This window comes from Protopterus annectens, chromosome 11.part0 (genome assembly GCF_019279795.1).
Source record: "Protopterus annectens isolate FY-2018-M chromosome 11.part0, PAN1.0, whole genome shotgun sequence".
NCBI classification, from domain to species: Eukaryota; Metazoa; Chordata; order Ceratodontiformes; family Protopteridae; genus Protopterus; species Protopterus annectens.
In genome coordinates this window covers 1,141,236,696-1,141,251,158 of record NC_056745.1, presented here as the reverse complement: position 1 = coordinate 1,141,251,158, position 14,463 = coordinate 1,141,236,696, and the positions used below count along the sequence as shown (strand labels likewise).

The 14,463-nt window shown below is 37.0% G+C and overlaps 1 protein-coding gene across 2 annotated transcripts in view; it reads right to left on the bottom strand.

Moving 5' to 3' along the window:
- The window catches only part of LAMB4 (laminin subunit beta 4), a 1,139,974-nt gene extending 1,137,979 nt beyond the window's left edge, over positions 1-1,995 (bottom strand). For both annotated transcript variants that reach the window (XM_044088495.1, XM_044088496.1), the window contains exon 1: positions 1,878-1,995. The gene's annotated coding sequence lies outside the window, so the exon portion shown is untranslated. The remainder of the gene's footprint in view (positions 1-1,877) is intronic.
- Between the last annotated feature and the right edge of the window lie 12,468 nt (positions 1,996-14,463).

Below are 14,463 nucleotides of genomic sequence, written 5' to 3'. Positions count from 1 at the left end.
TGTGTGTGTATATATATATATATATATATATATATATATATATATATATATATATATATATATAGAGAGAGAGAGAGAGGTGTATATATACATATATATATATATATATATATATATATATATATATATATATATATAGATAGATATTAAGAGATAAATGACCTAATAAAAATATCTGGAAGTTACTTTAGTTGAATGAAGCTTTGATGGAAAGTCTGTCATTAAATGTCGCTTCACCATTTTTGTATATTAATTATCTGAATGGCCATTCCTGACTGTGCATTTTTCTTTTCTTTTCTTTTCTTTTTTTTCATATACTAAACATCACGTGTCTGCATACACTCAATCAGCAACTTCCTGGAAATACCCGTGATTCTGAAAAAGTTTAAACTGCTAAAATAAAGACATTATAGATGAATCTTCGTTTTTTTTTACTTTCAGATTCATCACTCTGTGAGGACAGCAACATACAAGATGTTATAATGATAACTACCATGCACATATCTCTCAATTGATCCTAATTTTCAGGGTTGTCTCTGACTTATCCTCAAATTTTTGCTCTATCCCTTTTAATCCCCCCTAAAACTGGTGACTTTTGGAGAAAGGATGGTGAATTACATTTAAGTAAGTTATACTAAAACTGAACTCTTAAACAGCAGCTATAGTAAGAATTCTGCAAATTACTAGAATATCACAGCTTTATTATCTTTATATAGAAGCTAGTGTTACTTTTTACATTCTGTTGCTTCTGACATATGTAGTTCAGTAAATTATGTTGAGTAAATTTTACTGAAATTTTCAAAAACATTTGACGTGCCTCCTCTTGATGATATGGCATAAAAGCTCTCTTTTGTCTTATGTAATCACTAACTGAACTTCTGCAAGGGTCCTAGGTAAGCAACTTATACTTTGGAAAAAAAGCATTTGATGTTGATTATTTAGATGAGTTACACAACACAGCATATTATAAACATAGCAATCAACTGTAAATGAAAATATTACTGTTTAGTAAATAAGTCAAAGTGTAAAAGTCCACAACAAACTACAGACTGCATTAAAGCACAAGAATTTACAGCAAATAATCTTTCAAGCTTTACTGTATCACAATAAATGAAACAGAAAACAAAACAGTTCTGTAATGGTAGTAACCTACCAAACACTATTGATGTAACAAGCTAGTAGCTGAAGGAATGACACATCTAATATGTTTCTTTCCTTTTATTACATGCATTATAATTTACCTCCTCTTCTCAATAAAACAGATATCTGTAATATGGACATTTCACTATGAACTTATTCCCTTACACCACCCTACTTGTGCATTAAATGTTGTCCGTAATTTAATCTAAAACAAGGTATCACATACAGAAATGAATTCAGATAGTCATAGTCCAAAGTTCTATGCACTCATTGTATGGTCTTTGGGCAATAATACACGTTAACTGAACTGACGCATACCACTTCATATCATGTTTTTTTTTATTTTCAGCAAACATTTGCATTCTAAAAATAGTAGATGGTAATAACGTGTAACAACATATTTGATTAAATGCCTATATTTGCACACCTTATAAAAAAGCTGTTTGATTGTAATATTTTTCCAGTAAAGAATATATTCTGCATACTGTCCACTTCTCCAGTATTCAGGACTGTGCGGAAGAAGCCTTTCTGTTGTATACTACACTTCAGAACACTGTTTATGCTGTTTTGATTTGTGCAGGGGTTGCATCTCTCACTTAAGTACAACAAGAGTCACTCACTACTGACCTATAAAGATCATTAAGAAGGCAAGGATTAACATTTGCTTAAAGGTGATTACAAATTTGATTTTTCAGAAATGTAAAAATCCTCTGTAGAAAACATTTTAAAGGACTTACCGTTTCAGTTGAGCTTGACATCTCTTTAGACAGAATAAGAGGGAGCAGCCGCATGTTAGGACACACCTGGATGAGGCTTACCTTAGAAAAGGGATCCCCTCAGGCAGCAAATTTCAAAATGGAAAGAAAGGAATGTGCTTATTACAATACCTTTTACAGGGACTGTATCCAAAATATTTAAAAAGGCAGAAGAGTGAGCAAACAGACTTTTTATTTCATTGCATGCACCGGATTCTTTTAATAACCGAATGGCAGGTGAGTCGAAGGATGGAGTCAAAATAAATCATGATACATTCATTGGTTATAATTGCAGAACAAAGTCATAGTGATTAAGCATGCATATCAAGGTCCTACAACTGGATAAAACATTGCTATGGCTCAGAAGTCAGATTCAGTGAAACTGGTTATTATAACCATAGCTCTCTGTAACAAAATTAATTAATATATATATCAAAGGGAGACAAACAGAGGCGAGGCAGTGTTAACTGTATACTCATGGAGTTGAGACAAGCATACTTCTTGCACTGTTCATCCACAATATAAAAACAAGCTGTAAAACTGCCACTCTTCATGAAATTTTTCATTTTGCATCCTTTGTAGTCTTGTGAGCACAGATGACTGCTGTGATAGAAAATAAAGCATTTTCATTCCCTTAAATCATTTGTGTTTTATAAGTCAATGAATCTCAATATGACAACATGCATGCTATAAACAAGTTGTCATTTGGCTAGTAGTATGGTGAGAGGCTTGTATTCATAAATTGGATTCTGAAAATAACTGTGTTGTATGATTTTATGTTTAGATTAGATTTATTGTTGTCCTTTTTAAGATGTCTTGCTTCATGACAGATGGAATGGTAAAGATTTAAAATCCTTGTTGTGGTAATTCCATTTATAGACTGTAAAATGCATTTTTTGTGAAGTATAAGACACACTTAAAATGATCATTCATTTTATACATTAAGCTCACATACTTTGCAAGGCAGAGTAAGTCCAGGATCTATAGTCACTAAGTTAATACCCACGCTCAAAAGGCCTCTGATGCTGCCAGCAGAGCAAAACAAGTCAGATCTGGGACGAATTCACAGATGACCATCAAACTATCAAACTCAGCCTTAAATGAAATGAGGAGATCATTCAGATGTATATGTAATGGAAGATTATTCCGGAGACAAGAGGAGTGCTGAATAATATGTCTGTCCCTCCAGCACATCTTACTTATTTGTTGACAGAAGATTCATATCTTTAGTCTGAGTGTTTTTGGAACCATTTCTTTTATGGAGGTGCAGGAAATCAAGGAAAGCTTGGTTATTGTTAACATGGAATGCTAGATTCAAATGACCATGCAGAGTCTATAAGAAATGACGTTTATTATTTATTTGATTTGCATTTGTTTCTAGGGTAGAACACTGGTCTCCATGGACAATTTTCAGATTCACCCCAAGAATGTCTGGTTAAGTGACTTGCTCAAAGTCATAAAGTTTGGCAATGGAGGCTGAGAGAATCAAACCTTGCACCACCTGACCACATGAAACAGCTCGTTAATAGCTGCTGATTCCTCTAAGCCAACTGCTAGACAAGTTATAAGGAAATATAGAGATACAGCTTCCAATTTGTCTTAGTAGCTGATGGTCTTTAGTCTAGCTATAAGTCTAACTAAGAATCTCCAGGTCTTCCTAGCTATGTGATGCATTTAGATAGATACAAACAGACATGAAGATTATATTCAATAATTGGTCTGTTCAGGGCAGAGTATAGGACAATGACAACTACTTATCGCCTAGATGAGATACCTTTAGGTTTTCTTCTTCTTCTTTTGGCTTTTCCCGGTTAGGGGTCGCCACAGCAGTTTATCTATCTGCTCATGACTGGCAATGGAGTTTTACGGTGTCAAGTTGCCAGCCCGGCACCAAACCTCCCATGGAAGGCACACACATGCATGCACACACTCACGCCTAAGGCCAGTTTAGAGTGTCCAATCCACCTGCAGCATGTCTTTGGGATGTGGGAGGAAACCCACGTGATCACAGGGAGGACATGCAGACTCCACACAGAAGGCTTCCCAGCTGAGAATTGAACCGGCGAACCTCTTGCTATGAGGCGAGATACCTTTAGGTTTTAATTTGGCTAAATAGAAGGGTTTCCTAATTATTCTTGTTACATAGTGGTCAAGGTACTAAGATCATTAACAACAATATTAGTCTGTCATAGGGTGCTGTTTATGCTGTAAGCTGCTGTCAAGAGCTGGTTACCAAAGGTGACAATATTATATTTATTTGTATTTAATTTAAGCCAATTTCTAATATACCATTGATTTGGATCGCTTAGCTTTACAATAGAAATTCAGTATCTGACATTAATTGAATGCGAATGTACAGTTTCCAGCCATGAGCAAATTAAATGTGTCATGTCTGTGAGTTAGTAGTTTGGAGATCCAAGAAGTAGATGCCAAACAAAGGGATCTCACCACTAAGTGCTAAGGAATGCCATTAGTCACATGTTTGCTTTCTGAGATGGCACCTGATGCTTTAACTAAATGGTCTCCGTCTTTTGAATAGTTTGCTATCCATCATACAACATTAGGGTCTATATTTAGGGCTTTAAGCTTATTTACAATTCCAGCATGGGGAATATGGGGAATAGTGTCAAAAATTAACTGCATTGCTACTGTCTACAGCTTCAGTGGTTTTGTCAAACAAGCTTGGTAAATGAAATAGACACAATCCCCATTTGACAAAACTGTATTGTTATAGGTCTAGAGCAATAACCCTTTTTTGTGGAACTTATGAATCAAATATAAGCCATGGCTTTGTAAATTAGTTGCTGATGGCTCTATAATTCCTGTGGTCTGGGGTGAGACTCCATTTATGGAAGGGCATAACAGTAGCCACTTTTCACGACTCTGGAAACTACTCTGTGTGCTTAAGTTGAGCAACTTTAGAAGCGGTTCAAAGAGGGCATGTTTGGTATTGCTAATTAAGCAACAGGTATATTGAAATTCTCTACAGAGGTGGAATTTGTAGCTTTAGAGATTGTACTTAAAACATGTTCTTTAAAAAAATGTTGTGGGGAGGAAATAAATTGGAATTTATGAAACTTCAATCAATATGTATACTCTGAATTATTATCACTAACTCCCTCTTTTCCATTTTACTATATAAGGCTGGAGTGTTATATCAACTGTTGCCACCTCCCTCGATTCAGTACCATTCTCCTACTCTCGTACTCAGTCACGTCTAACTGTTGCAGGTCTTCACCATTCTCCTACTCTCGTACACAGTCAAGTCTAACTGTTGCAGGTCTTCACCATTCTCCTACTCTCGTACTCAGTCATGTATAACTGTTGCAGGTCTTCACCATTCTCCTACTCTCGTACTCAGTCAAGTCTAACTGTTGCAGGTCTTCACCATTCTCCTACTCTCGTACTCAGTCACGTCTAACTGTTGCAGGTCTTCACCATTCTCCTACTCTCGTACACAGTCAAGTCTAACTGTTGCAGGTCTTCACCATTCTCCTACTCTCGTACTCAGTCACGTCTAACTGTTGCAGGTCTTCACCATTCTCCTACTCTCGTACTCAGTCACGTCTAACTGTTGCAGGTCTTCACCATTCTCCTACTCTCGTACACAGTCACATCTAACTGTTGCAGGTCTTCTCTAACACAACTCATCCACCTCTTTGCTGGACACCCCTTTCCTCTTAACTTCTTCTTCTTCTCTCTCTCTCTCTCTCAAATCTTCTTCATCAAATTATCTTCTGTTTTCCTACACATATGCCCAAACCACTAAAATGTGTTCTCTTTGGCCTTCTCTGCAAGCAGAGCTACTTTGGCTTCTGCACTGATGTCATAACCTCTTTAACTATCTCACAGTGTGTATTCTACTCCTGTCTCAGACACTTCATATCCATCACCTCTCACTTCCTTAGCTGCTCTGCTTTCACTGCCCATTACCATACCGCAGGACTGGTTGCATAACTTTTTCCACACCTTACTTTTCAGCTTCTTTGGTGTTCTTCTATCTTTCACTACTCTTGACATTCTGTGTTAGTTGGCTACACCCATTCTCATTCTAGCTTTGACCTCCTTGAGCGTATTTCCATTCTCCTCAACCAACCCTTTCAGATACTTGAAACTGTTAACCTGTTCTGCTATTTCACTTTGACTTCAATTTTCAGTTTCTTCTAATTTCCTCCATTTGCTACTGTGACAGCTGTCTTGTCTGTAACCCCATGTGTCTTCAGTTTTGCATTCCATTCTCTATCATTTGCTGCAGGCCCTGTTCAGAACCTGCTTTGAGTGTGACATTGTCTACACACATCAGCTTTGTTGATCTCAGCTTTGTTGATCTGTCCCTTCCAACCATCACCAGTATGAAAAACAATGGTGAGATGAGAGATAAACCCTGATGGACACTATTCCTACTGGGAATCCCTCTGTGAGTCCAAACACTATTTGTACTTGTGTTATTAGGTTCTTGTATGTAGCCTGCTCTAATTCTACCAGTGTTTCTGGAACCATCACAGGACTGCCCAAATCAGCTTTCTTGAGACCTTGTCATATGCCTTTTCTAAGTCTAGTGATACCAGTTGAACTTCTCATCTCCCATCATACTTTCTACTTCTCTGTATATTCATTTATCAATCCCTCTCCAGCACGTTCATGCAGTGTGACAGGAGTTTGATACCGCTATACTGTGCATATGAATGTTCACTTTGCTCTTGTCCATTGGTAACACAATGTTTATTCTCCAATCCTCTGAGATATGCCTTTCTCTCCATAGTGCTACGAGTGCCTTCTAGAGCCATTTCTCCCCTAACTCACCCAGCACTGTGAGCAGGTCTGTCATGATCACATATGATCCTGCTGTTTTCCATGACTTTATTTTCCTTACTGCTGTTCTTATTTCTTCTAGGTTGGACTTTTCTTCCTCTTTCATTGTAGGCTGTGTATGGGAAAGTCAAGCTTCTGTGGGGTTTTCCTCATTCAGAAGCTGCTGGAAGTACTCCTTCCATCTAACTTTGATGCCATGTGGACGTCATGCCTTATGAATGGTGTCTGAATATCTTTCTGTCTTTGCTTTGTGAACTGATAGAGTTTCTTTGTGACATCTGTTAAGTCACTTTCCAGAAGCTTGTAGAGTGCTCCTGATGCCTTGTTCTTTGCTATTTTGACTACTGCCTTAGCCTCCTTCTTAACCATCTAGCATTCCTTCTTAGCCTGGTCCATCTTTTCTATCTCTCACTTTTTTCTTTCTTTTGATAATTTCCTGGACTGGAACATTCCACCATCAGCCTTCCTTATATACAGTTTTTCCATAGCTGGCTTGACCTCATGTCTTTTCTATAGTCTTTACACATGCTGTTTTGAGACACTGACATTTTTTGAATTTGGTTTTCTTCCTGAGGTGCTACAACACTGAGTATTTCCTTGAACTCTTGTGCTTTCACTCCAGCTAACTGTTTCACTGGAGATGACTTTGCAATCTCTGATTCTACTCCAGTGTCCTTTCTTTATTGGGAAGAAGTCTACCCGAGTTGTATGTTAGCGACTCTTGAATGTGATCTTGTAATGGTCTCTCTCTTGGTGAACCATGTGTTGGCAGCCTAGAATGGCCTCTCCATTATTTCAGTTGCTCCATCCATGTGGACTCAGTCAGTCCTTTTATCATGTTCTGTCTGTCCAGATATGAACATTTAGGTCCCTCATCAGTGCCCACTCATGTTATCCTGCTTTATCTAAGTGGGTCTTGGAGGTGTTGCCTGAATGCACTCTTTTCCTGACCATCACAAACCTACTAAGAGGCATAGGATGAGATTACGAATATTGCCTCTTCTTTTCCCTGCTGTCCTGTCCCTCGGTGAGTGATATTATTTCTTTGTGCCCAGCTTTAAAACTCCTACCAGTTAAGGACCTGCCAAGGACCTGCCCTGAAACTCTCTAGCAAAATAAATATCCTGGTGCAAGTCCTCTGGACCACTAAAGAGGTCCAAGGCCAAGCAACAGAAAATACTGAAGATATTAGTTATTTATGCTCACTTTTGAAACCCCCACCTGTTAAGGACCTGCTAAGGACCTGCCCTGAAACTTGCTAGCAAAAGAAATATCCTGGAACAAGTGCTTCAGACCATTAAAGAGGTTCAAGGCCGAGCAACAAAAAAGACTGAAGATATTAGTGTAGGTTAACAGATACTCTAAAGTACTTAAACAGAATTGCCTTAGCCTAGTTAAGATACTGGAAACCACACTCACCTAGGTAGGCAGTTGTAACTCGACCTGTCCTTTGCCTTCTTCCAATATATTCTGCCCCAAAACGTTTTGTCTTGTACTTTCTTCTCATTCAAACAACAAGACTCTACAAAAATATCCTTTTGAATTTATATTATTCCATAGATTAACTGGTAAAGTGCAGTTTTGGTTTCCCTTGATTCCTTAAACTGTACCGAATGGCAACTTTTTGGAAATTACATAGTCTTCTTTATCTGAAAAAGTAAAAGTTACTTGCATGTGCTAAAGTTGATAGTGAACAAACATGTACAAACAGGGCTGACTGTTTCTGTAGTCATAACTCCAGCCATGCTCTTCTGACCCACTTTCTTAGGAATCTTGGTTTTCTACAATTACAAGATCCCTCCCCCCACCTATTGCATCCTGAGTGAGTTTTCTTAGACGGGAGACATTTTTCAAACTCATTTCTCTGCTGCCCTGTCCCTCGGCAAGTGTGCTACTACAGAAAGTGACTATTTCAATGTTTGCATGAATGTAAAGATGAAACATTTTCATTGTTACCTAATCCAAATGCAGTTGACATACATTTGTTTTCTGTTTTAGTATGTAATAATTGCTAGACACCATAACTTCATACTTTTTTAACTCACTGCAAGACACAATGGTATTGTCAGGGTACTGTTGTATAGTTCTTTTGAGGTTAGAAACTGCATTTTAGTAGTAATTAGAGTAAAAGGAACAAGTGTTTTTTTTATTCCAGTTATGGTAGCAACTGTTCCAATGGTAGCAACTGCTCTAATAACCTAGAGCTGCCATTCACTGTGGACTTTTCTAAATATAATTTTGGTTAACACTGCTTCTTAAACAACTATTACTGATATGTCCAAAGGTACAAGCCTTTTTATGTGCAGTTTTAAAAAATAGTAGATCTAATGGGATGTTATGTATAATTTAATGTTTCTACTTGAAATGCGTCAATCATAGTATAGAGGAGCATTTAGACATAATTGTAGCATCTATTGTCTGCCATGATCTTTTTCTGCAGGAAACAGTGTTCCTAAGTGCTTACAGCTATATTTTATTTATTTAACATTTGTTTACCAGGAAAGCTCAACTTGGAATGAAGCCAATTTTCAGCAGAAACCCAGGGAGAAGTGCTCCAGATGCATGTCTTCGTAATGTGGAAGGAAACCAGAGTAGAAGGTGAAAACCAACACGAACACAGGGAGGACATGCAGACTCTGCACAGAAGGCAATCCAGCCAAGAATCAAACCAGAGAACTTCTTGCTGTGAGGCGGCAATGATACCGCTGCAGCACTGCACAGTATATGTTAGTGATCTAACATTGGATGATGGTAAACATAATGTAGAAGAACATTCAGCCTTAGTCACAGTATCTTTTGTCTGCTGCAATCTTTTACTGCATGAAACACTGGGCCTAAGGGCTTAAAGCTATATATAAGTGTTCTTACTTTAATTGTAATAAATGTAGGTTGGACAGACAATAGACTTTGCTGTACAAATGTTTTGTCTACTTTGATATTATTTTATATAACTGAATACAAATGAGCATGCTTATAACCCCAAATCAATTAGGATAGCATATTAACTATCTATCTTAAGGTAATTCATGCTGGAAAAATGCATTCTGACGATATCAGTCTGCCTTCTCAACAGTAGACTGCATACTAAAATTCAAACTTTGTTTGCATCTTCTCACCACTACAAAGGAAAATAGGCACTGTATCTTACAATAATTGTCTCTCTGCACCATAAGGAACTACTTCTACTTAATACAATCTAAGTATCTTGTCTTCTAATACATTTTTTCTCAGTCTTTATGCCCACTTTTGGAACTCCTACCAGTTAAAGACCTGCTAAGGACCTGCTGTGAAACTCCCTAGAAAAGAAATAGCCTGGTGCAAGTGGTCTGGACCACTAAAGAGGTTCAAGGCCAAGAAGCAGAAACAGAAAAGACTGAAGATATTAATGTAGATTAACAGATAAGATACTCTAAAGTACTTAAATGAAATTGTGTTATCAGCCTAGTTAATATATTGAAAAGCACACTTGCCTGGATAGGCAGTAATAACATGATCTGCCTATCCCTTCTCCCAATATATTCAGCTCAAAATCTTTTTGTCTTGTACTTTCTCCCTAGTCAACAAGACTCTGCAAAGATATCCTATCATTTGTATTTATATCATTCCATAGATCAATTGGTAAAGTGTTTTTTCTCCCCTGATTCCTTAAATTGTTCTCAATGGTAACTTTTAAGAAAGTACACAGTCTTCGCTTTATCTGAAAAAGTAAAATTTACTTATATGCATTCCAATGGATAGTGAGCAAACCTGTACAAACAGGGCTGACTGATTGTTTCTGTAGTCATACCTCCAGCCAGGCTCTGTCCACTCTGTTCACCCTTACTACACTCAGGCTCACTCTGCTCTCCTACCCTACCCCATTACCACCCACCCCACTTCACCTAGCTTTATTTGTATCTAGCCACTCCTAAAACCGACACACCCAATCACATGACCTCTTCACAATTACATCATCCATTTTATTAATTTCTTCCCACACTTTACAAGTCAATAAAAATTTTCACACTTTATGCACACACTCTATTAATCAGTCATGTTGTCTTACTTTACTACTACCACTATACTCCTCTCAATAATAGCACACCTCACCTCATACCACAATGAGCTACACAATTCCCCAACCCATTACACTATCACTTCATACTACTTACAACCGACAAAACCAATACATATAAATATCTCACGTTTAATATACAAAGCCTGAAACATAGATCAATATGCTTATATTATAACCCCAGAGCCATACAATCCACCTATCTCCTTAAAATATAACAAACTAATAATCAAACTTCTCAAAACAATAACCCACATAGCTGCATAAATAACCTTAAGTGGGGATATCTACCCAAATCCTGGCCCCAACACAAACCCACCACACAAATACTCCCAACACAACAAACAATACACACCTAAACGTGTTTGAAATAAATATGACCTGCTAGTAAGAAATCTAAACATTAGAAGCATTTTAAACAAATCCCAAGAATTCCACACAACTGTCTCTAATTACACAACCGACATTGTCTGGCTCACAGAAACATGGCTCAAGGCCAACATTAACAGTAATGAAATCCTACCTCCTGGTTATAATATGCATAGCGTTGACAGAAAGGGGAAAGGAGGAGGGGGGGCTTAGCCATCTTCTATAAAAATTATCTTACTCTAGAACACATACAGCCAACCACCCCAACTTTGGTAATGCCAAAGTAATAATGGACAAATTAAAGATCAACTCTAACAAATACCTAAATATAGTTGATATCTATATACCTCCAGGGGATAATATCTGCACTTTTGAATACATACTTCACTGGACCACTACTTTTCTACCCCATGAAACTATCATTATGAGGAATCCCAATGTTTATTGGTTTACATGTAACTCAAAAAAAAATCCCACACACCATAATAACTGCCATGGTTTTACACAAATTATACAGACACCTAGAAGAATTGAGAAAACCACAGAGATAATCTATACTAGACTGTATACTAACCAACAGACCTTCCCTCTCAATTCATGCTGGCTGTCTCCCAGACAGCCTTAGTGATCATCTCCCAACCTATCTTCTTAGGAGGAAAACTAATCTAGCTAAACAGATAACTTAACAAATGATTAGGAATAAAAGGACTTCAGCCACCAAACTTTAATACCCAACCTAAACCTTTGCAATTGGGCACCTCTAAAACATCTCCCTCTGAATAAAGCCACTGAATATTTCAACTCTACTTTCCTAAACATCCTAAACATATTAGCCCCACCAAGAACAATTAGAATCAAAGCCAATTATGTCCCATGGCCAAAAGACAAAAGACAAATCACATACAATAAGGCCAGCATATCAAAAACTCAGAAATATATATATATATATATATATATATATATATATATATATATATATATATATATAAAACAACAAACAAATTAACCAGGATAAGATTAATTTTTACCATAAAATTCAAATTAAACACCAAAGTAATCCAAAAAAGCTTTGGACAGCTATTAATAGAATCCTACATTTTGGAAACACCAGCACTCCAATCCTTTCAATCACAGACAATGTAAATCTGATAGCAACACAATTAAACATACACTTCACTGAATCAGTATTAGCACTACCAAATAACTCTTGCAGCCAACTTTCAATGTACCCATAACAAACACTAACCACAACTCCTTCTCCCTCCAACCTGTCTCAACCAACTTAATAGAAAAACATCTAAAAAAAACTAAAGCCCACACCTTTAGCAGCCGATAATCTACCAACCAAGTATCTAAAATTATCAGTTGATGCAATCTTATACCCAGTATCTATCTTAATAAATAGATATATCACTGAACCACAAATACAAGCAATCTGGAAAATATTCCATATTGTTCCACTATACAAAGGGGATAGCTCAAGAGAACTATCCAATTACAGACCAATTGCTATCCTCTGCAATTTCTAAAATATTCATACTCAAATCATGATCTATCTACTTAATAATAACCTCATATCCAAAACCCAGCATGTCTTCAGCCTTACCATAGCACATCCTCTGCCCTATTGTCCTTTACTGATATCATTAATCAGCATAGGAAAAATGGCAATATAATATCTATCTTTCTAGACCTATCAAAAGCATTTGATATGGCCTCCCACAACAAACTTTTAAAAGTTCTGGCAGAATTCAACCTTAGCCACTCAACAATTACCTGGTTTAAAAAATATCTAACATGGTGACAACAGGCAGTAATATGGCAACACAGCATATTTCCTTTACTACCCATCAACCTGGGAGTCCCACAGGGCTTCATCCTAGTTCCACTAATTTTCACCCTGTTCAACAATAAACTATACACTGCCACTGGACATGCCTCCCTTGCCTAATATGGAAATGACTCAAGATTAATATGTGTTGCATCTACTCTGCACCAGCTACAACTACTAACATAAGAAAACTTCTGTGAAGTAGAAACATGGCTATCAGAAGCTCAACTCATTTTAAACCCAGATAAGACCAAGCTTATGTCTATTACCCAGGAAGAGCCTCTGATCCCCCTTCATACTTTTCCATTACATCTACAAACCAGACTATCATTACCCCTGTATCCCAGACCAAACATGAAATTTGATCCACATATAGCCAACACAATAAAAGAGGTGCAAAAAAAAACGTGGTAGTCTGTATTTAAATAAGCAGTATCTAACCAAAAGTACAACAGCTACAACTGCAACAACCCATCTAATGTCAACACTCGTCTATGCCTCACCTATCCTCACTAACATAACAAAATCTGACTTAGCAAAATTTGAAAGCTGCTACAATAAGATCACAAAATTCACAACTGACCGTAATTATAGAACTCACCATTGCTGAGCACTGAAAGAATTAAACTGGACCATGTTATTTAATCTGTTAACGTGTAACCAACTTATTGTAACACACACACTCATCAATCAACCAGAAAAAACCCTACCCTACAAAATCTAGTATTTCCTCATAGTAACAAGCGTTCCCTACTTTCAAGTAATAAATCATTACAGCTGTAACCAAAGTTAACAACTCAGCAGGACATTCCCTCTACCCTACTGGTATAGCTAAATTTGGAACTCACTGCCCACTGATACAAGATCTATTTGAAATAAGCAGCTGTTTAAAAAGAAAAAACACTCAAATCACGCTTGTTGAACTTAGGACTGTGCACACATACTGGTCCTGTCTAGGGTTATCATCTTATCTTTCACTGAGATATATACTCTACTATCCTACACCCTTTTCCCTTGACTGTAAGTATATCCTTGTCTGCACAGTAACTACTCACGCAATCAGCTATTGTAAAACTACAGCAGAAAACTCCACCTTCGGGTCCAAACTAGAGGACCTTGGAGTCTTTAGTACTTAATCCTTATAATCGATGCTCAGTTTAAAATGTTTGATTAATAAGTACTTAAGATGCTACCATTTCTGTATATAATGCATTATAAGTATAAAACTCTATTTCTGTACTATCTGATATTTAAAAAAATGTAATTTGTAAACCTTTTCTCTTTTATATGTGCATATTTTTGTACTATCTGATATGTAAAAAACATAAATTGTAAACTTCTCTTTTATACATATATGTGGAGCTTTTTTTTCCCTGGGCCTCTGCTGAAAAAGGACCTCTGTCCACTCGGACTTTCCCGGTAAACAAATGTAAAATAAATAATAAATATATTTTTACTGAAGTCTGACTGCCACAGGTCTATGACTTATTCTGATGACATCT